Source organism: Nicotiana tabacum, chromosome 8 (assembly GCF_000715075.1).
Source record: "Nicotiana tabacum cultivar K326 chromosome 8, ASM71507v2, whole genome shotgun sequence".
Taxonomy (NCBI): Eukaryota; Viridiplantae; Streptophyta; class Magnoliopsida; order Solanales; family Solanaceae; genus Nicotiana; species Nicotiana tabacum.
The window spans coordinates 5,865,350-5,887,548 of record NC_134087.1 but is presented as its reverse complement, the minus strand read 5'-3'; the positions used below and the strand labels follow the sequence as shown (position 1 = coordinate 5,887,548).

The 22,199-nt window shown below is 39.2% G+C and overlaps 1 long non-coding RNA gene across 1 annotated transcript; it reads left to right on the top strand.

Moving 5' to 3' along the window:
• Positions 1-558: 558 nt before the first annotated feature.
• Positions 559-7,093, top strand: LOC142162632 (uncharacterized). The gene is made up of 2 exons (XR_012693861.1): positions 559-1,114; positions 3,775-7,093. It is a non-coding gene; the product is annotated as an uncharacterized LOC142162632 (long non-coding RNA).
• The last annotated feature ends 15,106 nt before the right edge of the window (positions 7,094-22,199 follow it).

Genomic DNA, 22,199 nt, shown 5'->3' with positions numbered 1-22,199 from the left:
ATGAAGTAACAATACAAACTTAACATAACACATTAGTTCTTAACTGGTGGGACATATTAATAATTTAGGTAAATCCATGAACATTTATAAGCAAATGATTAAAGGTGCACATATCAATTAATTGAAGGATAAACATGCTAAGCAAGATATTACAAAGACTAAAATCAGAATTTTAACATTCTTATTTTTACATGTTAGCATAATGTGTTTGACCAAAAAAATATAATTCTTGGTTTAAATAATTAAATTTATATGATTATGGATTAAATTTAGTAAATAATAATATTTCTAAATGTAACTCTCGAAAGTATGACAAGCGTTAAATAGATCTGGTAGAAAAATTATAACAATTCAAAAACTATACCAAAAAATATGTGCAATAATATAATATTTAATAATAATAAATAACAATAAATGACATTTAAGTAAGCTGTTAAGCAACCAAGTGACCCCTTACTAACGTAATTAATTCTCTCGCTAAAACAAATGCTCTCACTTTTCTCTAAATCAGATAGTATCCCCAATGCATTCAAGTGACCCCCCCCAACCAATATCCCCTCCACCTCCCCTTGACCCACTTAATTCAACCAATGAAATTTTGATAAACAATCCTACTCAACCTAATCCCACCGCCCAAACATCTAAGATCACCTCAACAACGGCTACTTCCAAACCAAAAAACTATAAGAAAGCATCTGATTCCACCGTCAAACCACCCTTGCCGATACACCCAAAGATAATACTAGCAATATTAATCCAAACACTAACTCTACCAAGAACACCATCCCCACACAACCCAGAATATCTTCGAATTTTGATCGACCACCTAGAAACAATGAACCTACAACTGGCTTTTCTGGTGCTCAACAACATGATCTTACCCAAGCTACAATCACCCACCCAATATCTAACCCGCTAGATCAGAACCCAGGTTCAACCAACATGCAACAGGTGAAGGCCCCGATTGGTAACAACAGAGCTAATGCTCTGTTTGGTAATAGAGGTAGTGATTAAAATGTGTCAAAGCCATCATTTGCTGCAGCAGTCCAAGCAAAACTTCCATCCCTTGATGAAGGAACTGCACAAATCAAGATCAGATACGACACTCATCTAGGTAAATCGACAGTCTTATTTTCAGCAGAAGATTACTTTATTACTTTGGCTCAAGATTGTAAACTTACGTTAATAGGTAAGTTCTACAGAGGAAAACCCACAATGGAGGAGATTAGAGAAGTTTTTATAAGCCAATTTCATCTAATAGGTTCAGTTAAAATAGCTTATTTTGATTTTATAGATATATACATTGATTTCACAAATGAGGTGGATCACAATCATATCCTATTCAATGAGTATGTTGATATTGGAGAATCACCTATGAAGATCCTAAAATGGACAACTGATTTCAAACCTGAAGAAGAGACATCTATTGTCCCGGTGTGGATTTTAATTCATCAACTACAATGTCACCTTTTCAGATGGAAAGTTATCTCTAAGTTGGTTAGTGATGTAGGAGTAGTTGTAGCACCAAATCAAGCCACTTACTCTAAATCAAGAAGGCTGAAATTGATCTTTTGAATCCAAGACTAGATCAAATATGGTTGGGCTATTAAAGATTGGATGGAACTGATGATGGTAAATGGCTTGACATTGAGTATGAAAAGGTCCCAAGCTATTTTCTATACTGCAAACTTCAGGGAAATCTTGAGATCCAGTGTAGAAATAAGGCCAGGGATGATAAAGTTAAAGCTCAAAGAGAAGAACAAAACAGAAAAGAGAAGGAGGACAAACAAGAACAGGAAAATAATGGTGAAGATGGCTTTCAAACTGTAACAAGGAGGAGAAGCACAAAAGACAAGAAAATTTCAGTAAACCACCAGCAAAGTAGGGAAACTGATCAGAACAAACAACTTGAAAAAATCAAACAGATTCCTAGAGAAAATAGGGGCATCTCTATTAGAGAACCTTCAGAGATTAACCAACTCCCTATAGTTAAGGAAGTACTTGGAAAAGGGAAAGGCACTGAAACTGAAGAAAATATGGTACCTAATAACAAAAATCAAGTTGCTCAGAGTGTATCCACGAATGCTATTGTTACTGACATACCAGAATCAAGTAACAAAAGGAGAAAAAGAGGCAGAAAGAAAAACTAGAATGCGGCAAATGTGAAGATGGAGGCAAGATCCAGACATGGATAAAACATGTCCCAACAAATATATGTCAAACTGATATGGAGAACCAAGGTAACTCAGAAGCCTTGGTCCAAAAGTAGCAGGACCAAATTGCTCCATAGGCTCAAACTTTCTTATTGACCACTCCAGTGGAGGTGAACAATCAAATAGAACCGCAGGCACAGGAAAAGGCAATAAACCATAATGTCAATCCTGAAGAAGTCCAACACAATTACTTGAAAATTATTAGTGATACAACTCTTGATGAAGAAAAATAGAATGAAACAGGATACCATTTAAAACCTGGAGAAAAATCAGACTCGGTGTATGGAGAGGATAATAACTCAGATGTTATGGATTAAAATGGAGATGAAGAAAGTTCAGAAGCAAGTGGAGAATATGCAAGTGTTGATAGTGAAGAGGCAGACAACGATAATCATGCAGATACTCTGGTTGAGAACTTTTGTCCCCAGTCATTGGTAGATGTTAGTGTGACTTCAACCTTTTACAATCTTATCAACTCCGGACACCTATCCCCTAGGGGCAGAGGAAGGGGAAGAGGCAACAACAGAGGTGGTAGAACTTCAACAAGAGGAAGGAGTGGCAATCAACAAAACCAAAAACCTAGAAGGGTCTCAAAGAACAAAAACTCTTATATTAGTGATTGTGTTTAAGTCCCTTTATTGGAATATCAGGAGCATTAAGTCTAATGATTATCTTGAAAGACTTAAACAACTAATCATTGCTGAGAAACTTTTAATTATCGACTTTTGTGAACATTTTCATAAGGCAAACAAACTAGACAAGTTCAAAAGAATTTTGGGCTACCAATATGCTTAATCAAATTGCAACAGTCAGATTTGGATCTTTTGGGAAGTTAATATTGGTTGTGCTACCATTGAGGAGGATGATCAACAAGTTACTTGTAGAATTAAGATAAATGGAATCTCTGTACTGATATGCTATGTCTATGCAAAGTGTGAGGAACTTCTGAGAGAGGACCTATGGGACAAACTCAGAAACATCAGTGATAACTATAATATGCCATGGCTAGTTGCCGGGGATTTTAATTGCATTGTTGATCCTGCTGAGAAACAGGGGGGCTCCCCTCATAGAATGTCAAAAAGTCTTGCATTTATATAGTGTATCATGGACTGTGAATTATTGGATGCTGGATACATTGGCTCAAGCATTACTTGGTGCAAAGACTAGACAGGGTTCTAATTATCATGATTGGTTGAATATTTTTGACTCTACCAATATTAATCACTTGATTAAGACTGGCTCTGATCACTTTCCATTGTTGATCTCAGCTAAGTCCAACAATAGATACCATGTTAAATACTTTAGGTTTCTTGATTTCTGGACTGAGGAACCTGGCTTCATGAGTGTTGTGGAACAAGGTTGGAATGTTGAAACTAGTGGCTCTCCACTTTGAAAGTTTCACCTGAAGTTAAAAAATACTTGCAAAAAGCTTTCAGAATGGTCTAGAAATACAGTTGGTAACATATTTACTATTGTGAAGGTTTTGGAAGAAAAAGTTTTTGATCTAGAAGAGAAGTCCATTAATGACAATTCAGTGGCTAATAGAGTTTTTCTTAATCAGGCTAATGCAGAATTGGTTATGGCTCATAAAAAGGAGGAAGCTTTTTGGGGCGGAAATCAGGAATAAAATGATTTGTAGAAGGAGAAGTGAACTCCAAGTTCTTTCACTCTATAGTCAAAGGAAAAAGAGAAGATTAACTCTGGCCAAGATGATTAGTGAGATTGGAGGCTAGATTGAAGGAGAGGATAATATTGCTCAAGAAGCTGTCAAATTTTTGAAAAATAATTCACTAAGGATGATGCACGGAAGGATCTTTCTATTCTGAATTGTATTCCAATGATTGTAAATGAAGAAGATAACAACAAACTATTAGACCCACCATCCATGGAAGAACTCCATGAGCACTCACAGTGCTCCTGGACCAGATGAGGTCTTTGGAAAATTTTACCACAGATGTTGGGAGGTCATAAAGGAGGATTTACTACTAATGATACTTGATTTTTTTTGCAGGTACCCCATTACCAAGATCTCTCACTCACACATGTCTTATCCTGATTTCTGAAGTGGAATCTCCTCAACATTTCACGGAGTTAAGGCCGATCAACCTTAGCAATTTCTCACGCATGATTATTTCAGAATTGATGAACCAGAGGCTTGCTCCTCTAATCCAGAATCTTATATCTCCATACCATACTGGCTTTATCAAGGAAGATCCATAACTGAGAATATCATGTTGACTCAAGAGATGGTGCACAACATTAATCAATATCCACGAATTGGTATTGTCGTCATGAAACTTGACATGACCAAGGCTTATGACAGGGTGGATTGGAACTATTTATGCCTAGTGCTGAAACATATGGGGTTTTCTGAGATTTGGATTGATAGAGTCTGGAGGCTTATATCTAGTAATTGGTACTCAATCAATCTGAATGGAACAAGACATAGGTTCTTTAAATCCACTAGGGGGTATCAAGCAGGGTGATTCTTTGTACCCTTCTTTATTTGTTCTTGGAGCTGAGCTACTATCTAGATTGATGAACCAGTTACCTGCAAAGGGATTTATCCCATATTCATCCGAGAGAAAGGGCCCTTTAATTAATCATTTGTGTTATGCAGACGATACCATTTTATTTTCCTCAGGTGATCATTTATCCTTGAAGATGATGATGTCTAAACTAGACACATATGAAAGAACCTCATGCCAAATGATCAATAAGAGAAAATCTGGCTTCTATGTCTCCTCTAACTTCCCTGAACCTTTTATCACTGAGGTTGAGAATATTACTTGTTTTCCCCATCTTCAATTCCCTATGCAATACTTAGGATTTCCTATTTATGTTGGTCGGAAGAAAGTAGTTTTTTCAACAACATGGTTGCTAAAATTTCTAACAGAATGCAAGGGTGGCAAAGAAACTTCTATCTTATGGTGGTAAAGCGGTCCTGATAAATTCAGTCCTTCACTCACTGCCTTTGCATCTGTTGTCTGTTTTATACCCACCTAAAACTATCCTTTCCCAAATTGAGAAGATTATTGCTAATGTTTTTGGGGTAAAGAAGAGCACAAAAACAAGTTCCACTGGAAATCATGGACTGATCTATGTTTTCCTACTCAAGAAGGTGGAGTAGGTTTTAAATCATTGAACGATTTTTGTAAAAAAAATTCTGCTAAGGCATGGTGGAAGTTCAGGACCAAGCCTAGTCGTCAGAGAGATTTTCTTGAAGCTAAATACTGCAAAAGGAAACATTCTATTCTCATAAAATGGTCTTATGGCCAATCTCATAACTGGAAAAGGCTTATGGATATCAAAGAAGATGTAGAGAAATTTATCCTGTGAAAGATAAGGAAAGGAAGTATGTCCTTTTGGGGGGATAATTGGTCAGGTAAAGGAGCCTTGGCAAAGCTGATTCACTACCAAAATGCTCCCAGAAAAGTTCTTGTGAATAGCTTCTTTGACGATAGAGGATGGATTCTTTCTAAGCTCAGAGATGTTCTAACAATTTTATCAACTATATCATAGGGATTGAGATCCATGAAGGTACAGATGACTGGCTAATATGGACAGTTGACCCGAATGGAGTTTTTACCTGTAAGTCTGCTTGGCAAAACTTAAGGAGGCACCAGAATAACTCCTTTACAGTTGCTATGATCTGGCATAAGAAACTCCCCTCTAAAGTTTCTTTTTTTATACTTAGAATGTTACAGGGAAGAATTCCAATTGATGAATGTGTTCAGAAGTTGAAAATGACACTCCCTTCTAAATGCTCTTGATGTACCACTCATAAAGAAGAGACTATCCTACACCTACTTTGTATGAGCCATATTGCTGATCAAGTATGGTTTTTCTGTAGTCAGAGTTGTGGCATCACTATCAGAAAATGAGATATTAGGCAACTTCTTATGTCCTGGTGGTTAACCAAGCCAAGTAATGGGATTCACGTTGCTTTAATCAAATGTATTCCATCAGTCATATGTTGGGAGATATGGAAAAGCTGATGCGCTGCTAGATTTAAAAATGTACGTGTCTGCTCGATTCATAATTATGCAGGTCTGTAGATCTATGTATTTGCTATTAAAGGCCCTATTTCCTATAGTGCATCTGCCTCTATAGTGGTATGATATGTGCTATACAGTTGATAAAGCTAGACCAGTTATCATCAGTAAAATGGTTACATGGAGGAATCCTAACAATGGATGGCTAAAACTAAAGATTTATGGCTGTAGGGAAATCCGGTAGTGGTGCTGGTGGTGGTGGTGTTGTCAGGGACTACTTAGGTCGCTTTATCTTGGCCTATGCTAAAAATTATGGGATTTATAGCAATAATGTGGCTGAGGCCAAAGCTTTGCTACAAGGATTGATCTTGTGTATTAACAGAGACTTTCTCTGTGTGATGGTGGAATCTGACTCCCAATTGATAATTGACATGATTAACAACAAAATGACAACACATTGGCATATCTGATATATCATTGATCGGTATTCAACTCTCTAACAAAGGTATTTTTGTTTTTGTTCACACTTACAGAGAGGGCAATATGGTGGCTAAAAAAATGGCAAATATGGGAGAATCAATAAATGGTAAGGTTTTTAATGGATGATTCTAGTTCCTTACCGAACATAATGAAGTCATTATTGAGACTCGACCAAGATGGCATCCCTACTTTCAGATTTAAGCCTAAGAAGAATCATTTTGTTATTAATGATGCCAATAGTAGATAATTTTGAACATTATATAGTGTTGCTAACCTTGTGTATAGCATCCTTTTGTGAAGTTCATTATAGTCAAATTGTAATGGAGGTCATCTCCCAAATTAGGTAGATCGTCTGGGTCCAAGTGTTCTTAGAGCTGATTTATATCAGTCCTCATCTTGCTTTGGATGCTATGGTCTATGCCCTCCTTCGTGTATTAATTATTTTTGATAATATACGGGTTGGGGTCATCGCCTAAACCCCATCCATAAAGGTGGACTTTTGCTTTAAAAAAGAAGACATTTAAGTAAATAGGAGGAGTGATTCACCTAATAAAGGATGAACTAGATGATTATTCTGTTCATTGCAGTCGAAACGATTGGACGAGCTGATCGGATCGTGATGACGGGGTCGAGCTGGCATCGTGGCCCTTTGTGAGCCACAAATTTTGGAATTATGCTGTCAATGAATCAAGGTGATGTCATGAAGTCATGCGTCATTATGACGCATTTTCCCTATGTGTCGCTTCGTTTTGTGTGAATTTTGATTGGATATGCCGCTTCGATTACGGTGCCATGTAATGATGAGCCAATTTCTTGGTTATGATGCTTGAATTCCTATAAATAGGGGGTGAGGATATAATTTCAAACTTTAAAAAATTCTTGCATCGAAACCCTGTATCTTCCTCTTCATCTTCCATTGTTGTGCATATTTCCCTTATATTCCAGTGATCCTTATCGTTTTTATTCCCTGTTGTTTGATACCTTCCTCCTTTTTGTTGAAAATATGTCTAACATACCTTGTAGGCCCAACGAGGGAAGCGACTTGGTCCCTCTAGCGATTATTATTCTTCCTTATGCGGAGAACGTTCCCATTGCTATTGAATACGAAAGCTTCCCGACTGTGGAAGAGATAGTTTCGCATAACCCCGATGTCAGGTCTGATTTCTCAAAATTGACTGAGGTCGAATCTGAAGCCTTTAAATCGCTGAAGAAGGAGGCGTATTTGTTAGAGCTTAAGGCAAAATACGGCCTTCCCCATCACGTCGAGCTGATCCCTGCAGGGTGGGACGCGGTGTAGTACCATCGTCTTGGGTATTGTGCATTTTATGCCTATCTCTTTCACGTCGGCTACACTCTTCCTCACCTCCCACTGGCGGAGGAATTCTATCGATTCTATGGTGTTTGTTTGGCTCAGCTTGTGCCGTATGTTTACAAGCTCATAAGGACGCTACCAAGTTCGCGGAGTTAGCTTGGGCCGAGATCACACTTCAACACCTGATGCATCTGTTCGTCCCCAGCTTTTACAAGGGGGCTGTTGATACCCAATTTTTTCCAAAAAATATTTTAAAATTGCATATATACCTTTAAATGCATGCATTAATAGTAATTGGTATTTTTCCATAATTTCCCTATATTTTTATTAATTTATCCAGCATTTTATTTTCAATAAATAATTACAAAATGGCATTACGAGTGATTTCAAAAATCATTTCTTGATTTAATTTATTATTTCTAGTCCTATTTAAACCAATATTTCATAATTAGCCAAATTGTCATCGTTTGGCTACAATTGCAAAGTAATTTTGTACTATTTTTACCAAAACTTAGTCATTTGTATTTTTAAATACTAAATAATTATTTTAAACTATTTTCTATGCATGAAACTCATTCTTATAATTATTAGCTATTTTGTAAATTGTTTTAATTAATTTGAATTGGGTATTTAACAAATAGCCTAATTTCATTTCAATTCTAGCCTAAATTAAACCAGACACAAACCTGATTAAATCAGTGCAATACCCCCAAGACCCAATCCACTATCCTACCCGACCCAATCCCTATTTGATCTGGACCGTTGATCAATTTTGATCAACGAACCAGATTCGTCCTTACCACAATTAACCCTAAAGACTACCCCCATTCCCCTCTCATTCGCTCTCATTCTCTTCGTCGTTACATCTCTCTTCTCTCTCTCAAAATCTTCTCTGTTAAACCTAGCCCCTTTCACCGGCCGTCGCTTTGTCGGTCATTATGGTGGTCTCACCACCCTCCCAGCCTCATGGCTCTCCCTCCTGCACCGGGTTTTGTTGCCTTGAGGTCCTCAAAGGAACCAGAAGGTGGTTCGCTCACCTCCCATGGTTTTTCATGTTATTTTCCTATCGTTCATGGCTGTCCGAGGAAGATTCTACCATTTTCGGTTAGAACCTATGATTTTTGAGTCGATTCTCTCTCTTTGGGTTCTCTCTCGGAAACTCTGATTTTGACTCTTGATTTCTAAGATCTGTAACAAGATATGGGTCTATTCGAGTTCTCTTTACTATTTTTTTCTTCTAAAATGACTCTTCGTCTTCAAACTAGGGTTTCTTGACCCCTTCTTAAAAACGGCTTTTCCTTCTGATTTTAACATTTTTCTATGATTTTCACCATGTTTAAACATTTATTTTAGTTTTCTCCTTTTATCCGAGTTATTATGTTAAAGCTCTAAGTTTCTTGGGTTTGTCCTGTGATTCTAAGTTCGTTTTGATAATGTGTTCAACTAATTTGTATGATTCTGTGATTTTTACCCTATGTTTGCTTGTTAGGGTTTCTGATTATGATTATTCCTGCCTATTATGTGATTTTACTCTATTTTGTTCATTAATGTTTCTGATTCTTCCTCCTACATGTATCATGTTTATTCTATTAATTCAGACTATGCTCTACATGAATCCCTAATTTTTATATGATTTTTGCCCTACTCGGCTTCTTAGAGTTCTGATTTTACTTACTATGTGCTTGTTCTCATAAAGTTGCGCTAAATCAGTGCTATTTTCTACTTTTGAATCTTTGAGTCTTTGTGATTGATCCTTCACTGATTTTGCACGATACTCTCTACTGATTTTTAACCTTGTAAAATATTTTCTGACCTTATTCTATGGTCAATTATATTGTTAATTGATTTCTTAAGTAATTTCCTTGATTGAAATATGCTGAACCTAGCCTCTATTACATGTTGTGTACTTGTACTATGTTGAAAATATTTCCTTATTCGTTATGCTCAGCCTTATATGACTTCCTTCCTTATTTGTCACATGTTTATTACCGTTTGAAGTTAACTCTTCAATTGAAGAGAGTACTTACCTTGATTTTATGCTGATTGATTCTGAGTCTCCATAATTACTGATGAACTTTGATTTTTACCTTATTTGCTTTCAAACTATAAATACATTGGTCTTTCATTAGCACACACACGAATACTTTGGTTCAAAAAAACTCTCTCTCTTACACTCAAACTTTCTGCTCTCTCTTTTTGTGTTACTTACTATTATTCTGAGTTAGCCGGCTGCAAGCCAAGACTGACTATTGTGCTCTTCTGCCCCTTCACTTTTGTGTTTAGTGTCTTCTTTACCGGTATGTCCTGATTTCAATTTAAGTCTCAAAAACAATCTGTTTTTTTTCCTTCAGTTCATCATGTTCCTGATTTGTTTCTACCTTTGTTTTTGTTGTTTAACATGTAATTAATCTCTTCATGATAGTTATATACTACCCCTTAGGATTAACACGTTTATCTTTTATAGTCAATGTGACTCGATCCCCTTTTATGTCTAACTGGTTTTAGTATGAATCTCTCTTTGGCAAAACAATTTGTACCCTGAAGTTGTTTGGTTCTGTGTTAATTCTAAAGTTCATGCTGCACCCCAATCCCATGAACACCTTAAGAGCTTCTGATGTTGTATCTATGTGGACCTCTGCCTATTATGTGTTTACCATCATGTGCTCTATGTGTCCCTAATCCCTATCAGCCTTGTGTGTAGGTTTGTTCCTTCTGTTTTGGTTCTGTGTTCTTTAAGTATTGCTGAGTTGGTTTTGGCTCCATGTTTGATCTGCTGTTGTCTAATCATGTAACTCTCTCTTTTCAAAGTTGCTTTACTGCATGACTCCCTCTTTTACTCCACGAAACTATTTCAAACAATAATACTATTTTCTTACTCAAACTCTTTCAAAACTATGTCAAGCACTCTCACTCTACTCTTAGACATTTAAGTTCTGCCCCTCTAATGCATGATTTCTTAGGGATCCCTATGAGATCCCTCTAAACTCTAATGCATTAGAGCTGACCCTTCCACACTGCACTACTCAACTATGATTATGAAATCTGGGTGTGAGCACTGCCCGGGATCCCTTGAGGTCCTTAGGGAACTCTGACACACCCGGATTATGTGAAAGGCTGTGAGGCAATTTGGCATTGAAAATTCTGGAAATTTAGGCCTATTTGTAGGCTCCATATAGTGTAATTTATTGTTTTTCCTATCTACTTATGTAATTCATTCGACACTGGTTTGTAATAATTGTTGTAAACAGATGTTGGGAATGGCTAGTGAAAAGGGAAGGGTAGATACACATGTTATAGATATCAAAAGGTAGAAACCATGCTTTAGGTTTACATTCCCTATATGCGCAATAGAATTCTTGTTTAGGACTAATATGTACAAAGCATATCATGCATTAGATACCATGCTCCCTAGGTTTTATGTATACTGTTTTCGGCATTTCATTTTGACATTCTTGTTATCACTTAGAAATCCTGTTTCTAGGATAAACGACACTAAATAAACTGTTGCTCTTGCACACTTGAAATCATGCTCTATGATGCTATAACCTTCTATGCATTTAGAAATCCTACTTTAGGAAACTCTGTAATCATGCTATGCATTTAGGAATCCTGCTTTAGGAATCCTGCATATAAATCACTTAATATGCATATTAGATACCTTGTTTTAGGATATCGTTCACACCCGCTCAGACTACACCTAGTTAAACTACTTATGCATGAAAATGGATATAAACAGTCTCACCCTATTTTTAAACAAATTGGTAATGATCCTGTATTTTGTGACACCTAGAACAGTATGATTAGGTAAAACAATTTATTACAATTTTTCTTTAATAATTCTGGTATCAACTGTGCACTGTCCCACGCCTAGGCAAGCCTTAGGTAACCAATTCTTATAAGTCTAAAAACTGCCTCTTTGTGTTTGCTGCTTAATGTTTAACAGACATAAAATCAGTAGGCAAACTGATGGGGTGCTTGCTTCTGAGCTATAAGCCAATCTGCATATATCTTATGTTTTGATACTCACCTAGACATCATATCTTAGGATCCTGTTTAATAATACTGCCCTTGTTTGTATTTGAGTCGTGCTATTTACATGTATTATTTGTGGAGGTGAACTTGAGCCTCTTATCTGCTATTTCATGCTTTTATTTGTTGAAGTCCTATGTGTTCTTGCTTTTCGCCTAAGTATTTTCTCCTTTAAACCTTAGGGGTCTATCTAGAACTGCCCGTAGGTAGAGGTCCTAACCTCTTCCGGGACCATTAAGAAGGGACGGGTAACAACACGCAATAGAGTTCGCTAACCAACACTCACTTTAATAACCGCTAAGGGATGGGAAGGGTAGATATGGATATGATGACTACATGCTAATGTCACGTATAGCCCCTCATTGAGAAGTGTTTACCAGACATTGTGTGGGGTGATCCTGTAGGCTAACCAACCTAGGACCCCTCCTTTCCCAAATTCCTTTTGCTTAAAACTTTATTTTTTATATGTACACAACTTGTTCAAATTCTTTTTCTTATTATTTGAGTCATACAATGTCCAACATACTTTTGCAATTATTTGTTTCAATTATTTATTTGTTAGTGGACTAGTTCATAAGTATAAGTTCGGTCGGGACCCACTGTTGTGGACCGAGAGGGGTGCCTAACACCTTCCCCTCAAGGTTATTTCGAGCCCTTACCCTAAATCTCTGGTAATGCAAACCAATCCAAGAGTTAATTGCTCTAGGTGCCCCAACGCACCATAATTCATTAGGTGGCGACTCTTCAAAACCCAAATTCCCAAAGAAACGAGTTATTTCCCCCATGAACGTCGAAACCCGAACTTCTCTCTGCGGAGGGAAAAGTGGGGCGCGATAGCATGGTGACTCTGCTGGGGATACCTTTAGGCTCTTATCATAACGAAATTACTTTTATGAGTTAGTCCAAGCATGCTTTATCCCGTATCCTTTTCCCTTATTAGAATTTAACTACCTATTTTAAGCATTTATGTTTCTTTTATTCATGAAACTGACTTGTCTCTTTATTTTCTTTTTCTGTAACTGTATTTCAATTATTTAAATACTGTATTTATTTTTCTTACGTGCAAATACTTGACTACATGTTATTTATTGCTGCATATATCATGCTTCACATCATATTTCCACTCGTGCGTATCAAATCCTATAGCAACGCTTAATGAGTGGTTGTGCTCTTCCTATTTATTGCCCTTAAATTCGGAAATACTTATTTATGGTAAAAACCAGTCGATCAGCGGTGCAGTCGACGATTTCGTACCTTTCCCCCTCAAGTTGTTCGCTTGAGGGTACAGTCTAAAACCCCATAGTAACCTTGCTCTAATCGAAATTGTGCATGCATCATGGTCAAACCTAGTTGGATCAGTTATGTTGTCCACATAATGATCCTTTAAGATAAGCCTTATCCAAAGTCCACCGGGGTTTCCATAATCCCGACGGACTCAACCACGTTCTGTGCATTATTTTGGAGAACTAAATGCCAATATGCTAATCATGAATGTATAAATAGTCGAGTCTGGTGGGAAAGGCCTAACCCTTTTGTTTTGCAGAAAATGAGGAACAAGGTCCCCAGCTTCGGTGTGGTCAGTACACCCTTACTCTTGCTAGACTGGTGGAGGAATCTTCCATCAGATGGACAAATCAATGAATGGAAAGAGAGGGTCGCCAAATTTAGCGAAAAGCTGGAATATCTAGAATACAACCTGTTTGAATTGGAAAGAAAAATAAGGAAGAGAGTCACCGACTTCCAGAATGCTGAAGGAAACGAAAGAGGACATTTGGCAAAGTCATTCTTACTGGTGAACCTACGCGAACTGGAGGATTTGATCAACGAGAGCTTTAAGCCTAAGGAAGGTCCTTCTGGGGCCAAATAGGCTAGGTTTACTTGCTTTCCTAAAATGTAATAAGGCTAAGTGCCAGTAGTGACTTATTTTTATTATCTTAGTGCCGTTTTGGGATTCGTCTATTTTAATATTATGAAATGAAGCATTTATTGGCATTTAAAGTTCTCCAAATTTATTTGTCGCTAGGCCTACCTCGGGCACAACAAGGTTCCCAAAGTAGGACATGAATTTATATTTCCATAATATGTGTTTAAATACTGCAAATATTTCAGGATCCTCACTGACTTATTACTTTTGTTTTTGTTTATTTTTTATTATTTCCATCCCCTTAGGTTGGTTCACTCATACTGGCCCCATCAGCGTAGCACACCTGATCTAGAGGCCCTCCACTTCCTCCTCCTCGAAGCAACACAAAAGACAGATGAAAAGCAAAAATGGACGACTTAAGTGGTATCTGAAAGGAGAATGTTGAGAATGCAGACACCTCAGATGGCCGTAGCACTCTGGCCCCAAATGATCTAGTCCTGAGATTGGAACAAAAGATATTGGAATTGCAAGGAGAACTTGAGCAGGTTCGCAACTTGGAAAACTTGTCACTCACCCTAAATGTCCCTGACATCTACCAACAAAACACAAAGAACCCAGCGTCTCCCCAGAACGCACAAAACTAACATCTACAAAATCCCCCTGCACCAAATTAATACGCAAATCCACCCCAAAATCTCAATCCATTGCTAATACCGACTCCGTCATAACATCACCATCAACCAATTCAGTACCCACCAACCACCACTTACCACACTTCCCAAAACACACCACAACCCATTCCCGATCCCCAAAAATCCACAAATGACCATCATTATACCCAAGTCCCTGGCACTCATCAGAGAAACCCTATATATGTAGAAACTGTACCTCACTCCATCCAACCCATCTCCTATACACCAGAATCCTCCGAAAAGGACTTGCTCACTAAAAACATGGCTGAAGAACTCAAGAAGTTGACAAGCCGAGTCCAAGGTGTTGAAGGCGGCAAAGGAATAGAAGGTTTGAACTATGAAGACCTATGCATACAACCAGATATCGAACTACCAGAGGGGTACAAACCTCCCAAGTTTGAGATGTTCGACGACACATGAGATCCCAGGGTTCATCTGAGGACTTATTGCGACAAACTTGTCGGGCCGGGAAAGACGAAAAGATCCAAATAAAACTCTTTATGAGGAGTCTTATTGGGGACACTTTGTTCTGGTACATCAGCCAAGATCCCAAGAAATGGTCCAATTGGGTAAGTATGACGTCAGATTTCATGGAGCGATTCAGGTTTAATACAGAGCACGTACCATATATTTTCAACATTCAGAATCTTAAGAAGAAACCTATTGAGACTTTTTGCGAGTATGCTACTCGTTGGAGGTCGGAAGTGACCAAGGTCAGGCCTTTTTTGGATGAGAAACAGATGAACAAATTCTTCGTCAGAGCACAAGATCCGCAATATTATGAAAAGTTGATGGTTATCGAAAATCATCAATTCTCTGATATCATCAAACTCGGAGAAAGAATCGAAGAAGGAATCAAGAGTGGGATGGTAACGAATTTTGAGGCACTACAGGCGACAAATACGGCATTACAATTAGGTGGCATATCAAATAAGAGAGATGTTGGGGCATTAATGGTGGCCTAGGGCCCGAAATCTCCACTTACATATCAAACACCTCCACCCACATTTCAAACACCTCCACTCACATATCAAACACCTCCACCCACGTACCAAGCACCGCCACCCACATATCAACCTTCATCTCCCAGATATTCCCAACCAGCCACTGTCCACCACACCTATAACTCCCAACCATCCCATTTCCAATCACCTCCAACTCGCAAAAACTTTCCAAGACCAAGACCCAACTTCGACCGTAAGCCGCCCAAACAATACACCGCCATTGCTGAGCCCACGACCAGTTGTATGAAAGGTTGAAAGCTGCGGGCTACGTCACTCATATTCCTATTGTGGCATTAGAAAACCCATCCCAATAGGTCAATCCGAACAAGACTTGTGCGTACCATTTCGGTATGAAGGGGCACACCACTGCTGAGTGCCGAACATTAAAAGATAAGTTCCAGACGCTAATTGACAACAAGGTCATACAGGCAAAGGAAGCCGCACCTAATATCCGCGACAACCCCCTCCTTGATCATAGAGGTAGTGGAGTACATGTGATAGAGACGAATGAAGAATGGGACCCTGACGGGCCGATTGGTCTTATTCGAGAAGGTGATGACTTTAAAGTTGCTGTCACACTTACCCCTATCGTGGTACAGACCTAGTCACCAATCGAGGTTGAGGTAACTACATCAGTTCCATTTGAGGTAGAATCCGCATGCAGCCACCCTCGCTCCATTTGAAGTAGAAGTGGTCACACCTCTCACAGTGATAGTATCAACCATGCCTCCCTTTAATTCAAAAGCAATACCCTGAGATTTTGTTGCCGAGGCTCGGTGAAAAGGGAAAGCCAAAGTAGAGGAATCTGACACTGCACAAGGGATGACTGGAAGAGTCTATACACCTGAACACTTGGGAGGATCAAGCAAGGATGCCACTACCAGGCAGCCCATCATTGAGACAGGACTAGATGACCTGTGGAGAAAAGTACAAGCAAAGGAGTATTCCATCATTGACCATCTGAACAAAACCCCAGCTCAGATATCCATCCTGTCATTGTTGCAAAATTCAAAGGCACATAAGAATGCTTTAATGAAAGTGCTGAGTGAGGCTTATGTACCCAATAACATTACTGGAGAAGAAATGGCTAATATGGTAGGGCAAGTCTTGGAAAATCATAAAATCATTTTCCATGAAGATGAGCAACCGCCTGAAGGGTTGAATCACAATCGACCATTGCACATGGTCTTGGTTGATAGAGGTTCGAGCCTCAATATTTGTCCGTTGGACACTTTGAAAAGGTTGGACAAAGGTTTTCATGAAATACGGGTAAGAAGCATGAACGTGAAAGCTTTCGATGGGTCCCAAAGGAACACAATCCGGAAAATCAACCTTTGCTTACAAATGGGGCTAACTTGGTTCGACATCGAGTTTCAGGTACTTGACATACCAGCCTCATATAATCTTCTGTTGGGCCAACCATGGATCCATGCCGATGGAGCCGTGCTTTTCACACTACACCAAGCCGTGAAATTCGAATGGAATCGTCAGGAGGTGATCATTCACGGAGATGGGAGTAGCCCTATTTACACTAGTCAAACCATCATGGCTGTTGGACATAGAAGAAGGCTAGGAGGGATAGGGGAAACCTATCATCACATTGAACGGGTCAATGCCATTGAGAAGGATAAATGGTGGAGTAGTAAAATAAAAAGCATGTTGGCTTGGTATGGATATGAACCCGACAAAGGATTGGGAAAAAACCTCCAAGGAATTACCAAACTAGTACAACTGAAAAATCACGGTACCACCTTTGGGATCAGATACCAGTACACATGGCAAAATTATAGAAATTGGGCGCCTCCATAGTGTGGGCCATACTACCCTCTTGATCAGCCAATGCCAAGTTTGGAACAAGTTTTTCACCAAGCTGATACGATATGGGGGATTGTAGAAGAGGAAACACTAGCTGGGTTGAGGAATTTGTTCTTGGAAGATGGAGACATGGACTGCACTGCCATAATTGAGAAGGAGAAGAAAGAAGGCTTCACTATTCAGACTGTAAAGAAGGGAGCTATTCTCAGGAATTGGACCGCTACACCATCCCGAGCTCGCCGAGTCCATGGGTAGCTTGGTAGATTTTACTTCTATAGCCATTCTAGGCATTTAAGATTTCCCATAATTTTGTTTTAAGTTTTACTTGTTTCAAAATAAATGCTCGATTCATCGAGTCGTACTTGTCTAGATGATTTTTCAGTTTTAATCAAATGCATTTGCTCTTTATTATTCACTACTATCTTTACACTTTTGCTTTCTACAACATATTATTACTTTTCCTGATGAACCAGTGACTATGACATGTAATGAGGCAACGCAACATGAGAATAGTGATTCAGATGAAGAAGATGAGATACCCGAGGAAATTATCAAAGAGGTTGAAAATTTTGATAATAAGTCTAAGTCCAATATGGACGAGACCGAGGTTGTAAATTTGGGAGACGCCGAGGTCGTCAAGGAGACTCGCATTAGCATTCACTTGTCACCAACAAAGAAAGAAGAGTACATTCGCTTCCTAAAAGAGTATGAGGATATTTTTGCATGGTCATATGATGATATGACCGGCTTGAGCACATCTATAGTGGCTCACAAGTTGCCTACTGATCATATGTGTCCGCCAGTAAAACAGAAACTCAGAAAGTTCAAACCAGACATGAGCCTGAAAATCAAGGAGGAAGTTACCAAGCAGATCAAAGCCAAAGTTCTCAGGGTGGTTGAGTACCTAACCTGGTTAGCTAACATTGTGCCAGTTTTGAAGAAGGATGGGAAGGTCAGAGTATGTTTTGACTATCGGGATTTAAGTAGAGCAAGTACCAAGGATGACTTTCCACTACCAAATATACACATCCTGATCGATAATTGCGCCAAGCATGAACTCCAATCCTTTGTAGATTGCTTCACGGGTTATCACCAGATTTGGATGGATGAAGAAGATGCAAAGAAGATAGCTTTTATTACACCTTGGGGTGTATACTATTACAAGATGATGCCATTCGGTCTGAAGAATGCTGAGGCACCTTACATGAGAGCCATGACAATTATCTTCCATGACATGATCCATAAAGAAATAGAGGTGTATGTGGATGACGTCATTATCAAATCCAAAAGGGATGCAAATCACATAGCGGATCTGAGAAAGTTTTTGACAGGCTAAGGAGGTATAATTTGAAACTAAATCCTGCAAAGTGTGCCTTCGGGGTTCTCGCAGGAAAATTATTAGGATTCATCATCAGTCGTCGAGGGATCGAGCTGGATCCGTCTAAAGTCAAGGTTATTTAGGAGTTACCACCACCTAAGAGCAAAAAGGATGTGATGAGCTTCCTAGGACGTCTCAAATATATCAGTCGGTTCATAGCACAATCCACAGTCATATGTGAACCCATCTTCAAGATGCTGAGGAAAGATGCTGAAACAAGCTGGACAGAGGATTGTCAGAAAGCTTTTGACAAGATCAAGAAGTACCTGTCCACACCACCCGTTATGGTCCCACCAGAACCAGGATGACCTTTGCTACTTTATCTATCTGTATTAGATGGAGCCTTTGAATGTGTTTTGGGACAACACGACGAGACATGAAGGAAGGAGCAAGCCATATATTACTTGAGTAAAAAGTTCACACCTTATGAAGCACGGTACTCTCTGCTTGAACGCACTTGCTGTGCTTTGACCTGGATAGCTCAGAAATTGAGGCACTACTTCTGTGCCTACACTACATACCTCATATCTAGGGATGGACCCTTTGAAGTACATATTCCAGAAACCCATGCCGACTGGAAAGTTGGCCAAGTGGCAGATACTGTTAAGTGAGTTCGATATCGTCTACGTAACTCAAAAGGCGGTCAAAGGGCAAGCATTGGCAGATCACCTCGCTGAAAATCCAGTGGGAGGAGCATACGAACCTTTGAATACGTATTTTGCTAATGAAGAAGTATCATTTATAAGAGAAGACATTACCCGAAACATATGACGGTTTGAGGATATTCTTTGATGGAGTTGCAAATTTTAGAAGATTGGGCATTAGAGCAGTTTTGGTATCAGAAATGAGTCAACATTATCCGGTATCTGCTAAACTCAGATTTTCATGCACCAACAACATGACAGAGTTTGAAGCCTGCATACTAGGACTCAACATAGCAATGGACATGAACATTCGGGAGCTGCTGGTGATCGGTGATTCAGATTTGCTCGTGCACAAGGTACAAGGAGAATGTGGCACTAAAAATTCCAAAATATTGCCATATCTGCACAATGTGCAGGAATTGAGAAAAAGGTTCATGAAGATAGAATTCCGACATGTGCCCAAAATTCAGAATGAGTTTGCCGATGCATTGGCCACCTTGTCATCTATGATACAACATCCAGATAAGAATTATATTGATCCCATTCTGGTAAAGATCCATAATCAACCGACATATTATGCTCATGTTGAAGAAAAAACAGATGGAAAGCCTTGGTTCCATGACATCCGGGAATATTTGTCAAAGGGAGAATATCCAGAGCATGCAAACCACACTCAAAAGTGCACACTCCGGAGATTGTCCAATCACTTCTTCCACAGCGGAGGAAACTTGTGTAGGAGAACTCCTGATTTGGGTTTGCTAAGATGTGTCGATGCAAAGGGATCTAAGCTATTTGAGGATGTACATGCCGAAGCTTGTGGCCCGCACATGAATGGTTTCATCTTGGATAAGAAGATACTTAGGGCTGGTTACTTTTGGATGACCATGGAGACAAATTGCATCTAGTATGTTCGCAGATGCTTTCAATGCCAGGTGCATGCCGACATGATAAAGGTGCCGCCAAACAAGCTCAATGCAACAAGCTCACCTTGGCCATTCACCGCTTGTGGAATGGATATTATTGGTCCGATTGAGCCCACTGCTTTAAACGGACACAGGTTTATTATGGTAGCCATTGATTACTTCACAAAATGGGTAGAGGCTACGTCCTACAAAGTTGTAACCAAGAAAATCGTCGCAGATTTCGTCAAGGATCAAATTGTTTGCCGATTTGGTGTTCCCGAATCCATTGTTACTGATAATGCCGCTAATCTCAACAGTGATCTGATGAAAGCCATGTGTGAAACTTTCAAAATCAAGCATAAGAATTCCACAGACTACAGACCTCAGATGAATAGAGCCGTAGAAGCTGCCAACAAAAACATCAAGAAGATACTAAGGATAATGGTAGAGAACTACAAACAATGGCATAAGAAGCTACCTTTTGCTTTATTGGGATACCGCACTACATTTCGCACATCAACCGGGGCAACCCCCAACATGTTGGTTTATGGTACTGAGGCTGTCATCCCAGCCGAAGTGGAGATTCCTTCTTTGAGAGTCATATAGGAAGCTGAACTCAGTGATGCAGAGTGGATAAGGAGTCACTATGAACAATTGGCCCTCATCGATGCAAAGAGGATGAACGCAGTGTGTCACTGCCAACTTTATCAAAATAGAATGTCCAAAGCTTTCAACAAAAGGGTCAAACCAAGGCAATTTGCACCGAGTCAGTTGGTGTTGAAGAAGATCTTCCCATATCAAAACGAAGCCAAAGGAAAATTCTCCCCCAACTGGCAAGGTCCGTAGATGGTTCACAGGGTGCTGACAGGAGGAACACTCATACTTGCAGAAATGGATGGAGAAATCTGGCCAAAACCAATCAATTCAAACGCAATCAAGAGATACTATGCTTCATTTCCTCATCTGATATAATTGAACTACGCTTGACCTGATTCCCGTTTAAGAGGGGATTCATAGGCAACCTTATGGGTTTGGTCATATCATAATAAAATTTTCATTTCCCCAAGATTAGAAACTGGGGCAGAATTTTGAGGAGGGTCCTCAAAATTCCGAAGCAAGTCCAGCCAACGCCAACATGTGTCAGACGGTCAGTAATTAGATAAGAAACTGGGGTAGAATTTTGAGAAGGATTCCCAAAATTTCAAAGAAGGTTCAACAAGATCCATTATCCGCAAAAAGCCGAAGGATCATCTACTAAACTGGGGTAGAAATTTGAGGAGGGTCCTCAAAATTTCGACATAAGAGAGCTGCAATGCCTTTGAGATGTGTTACAGTCACTAGTTCATCTAAATGCATCAATATATTTCTGAAATAACTCTATTTTTATCAACAATTGCGTATTTTTCGAATAACTCTATTTCCATAACAGTCAGGTGTTACCTAAGGGAACTCGAAAGAGGCTTTCAGGATGGAGCAAAGCAAGGCTAGCGGACAGAAGAACGAACCAACCTCCCCCCACAAAACTTACAATTTTTATTTGGACGCAGACACATTTGACGTAACAATAGCACTCGCTAACATATATACACAAAGCAAATTCACTATTCATCCGGCCATCAGACACTCAATATATCTACAGCTAAGACATACACTACTCTTATTTGCTACGTGCTCTCTGCATGAGCCTAATCCTTGCCTCCCTATCTGCATGAGGCTAATCCCTGTCTCCATATCTGTATGAGGCTAATCCCTGCCTCCATATCTGCATGAGGCTAATCTCTGCCTCCATATTTGCATGAGGCTAATCCCTGCATCCATATCTGCATGAGGCTAATCCCTGCCTCCATATCTGCATGAGGCTAATCCTTGTC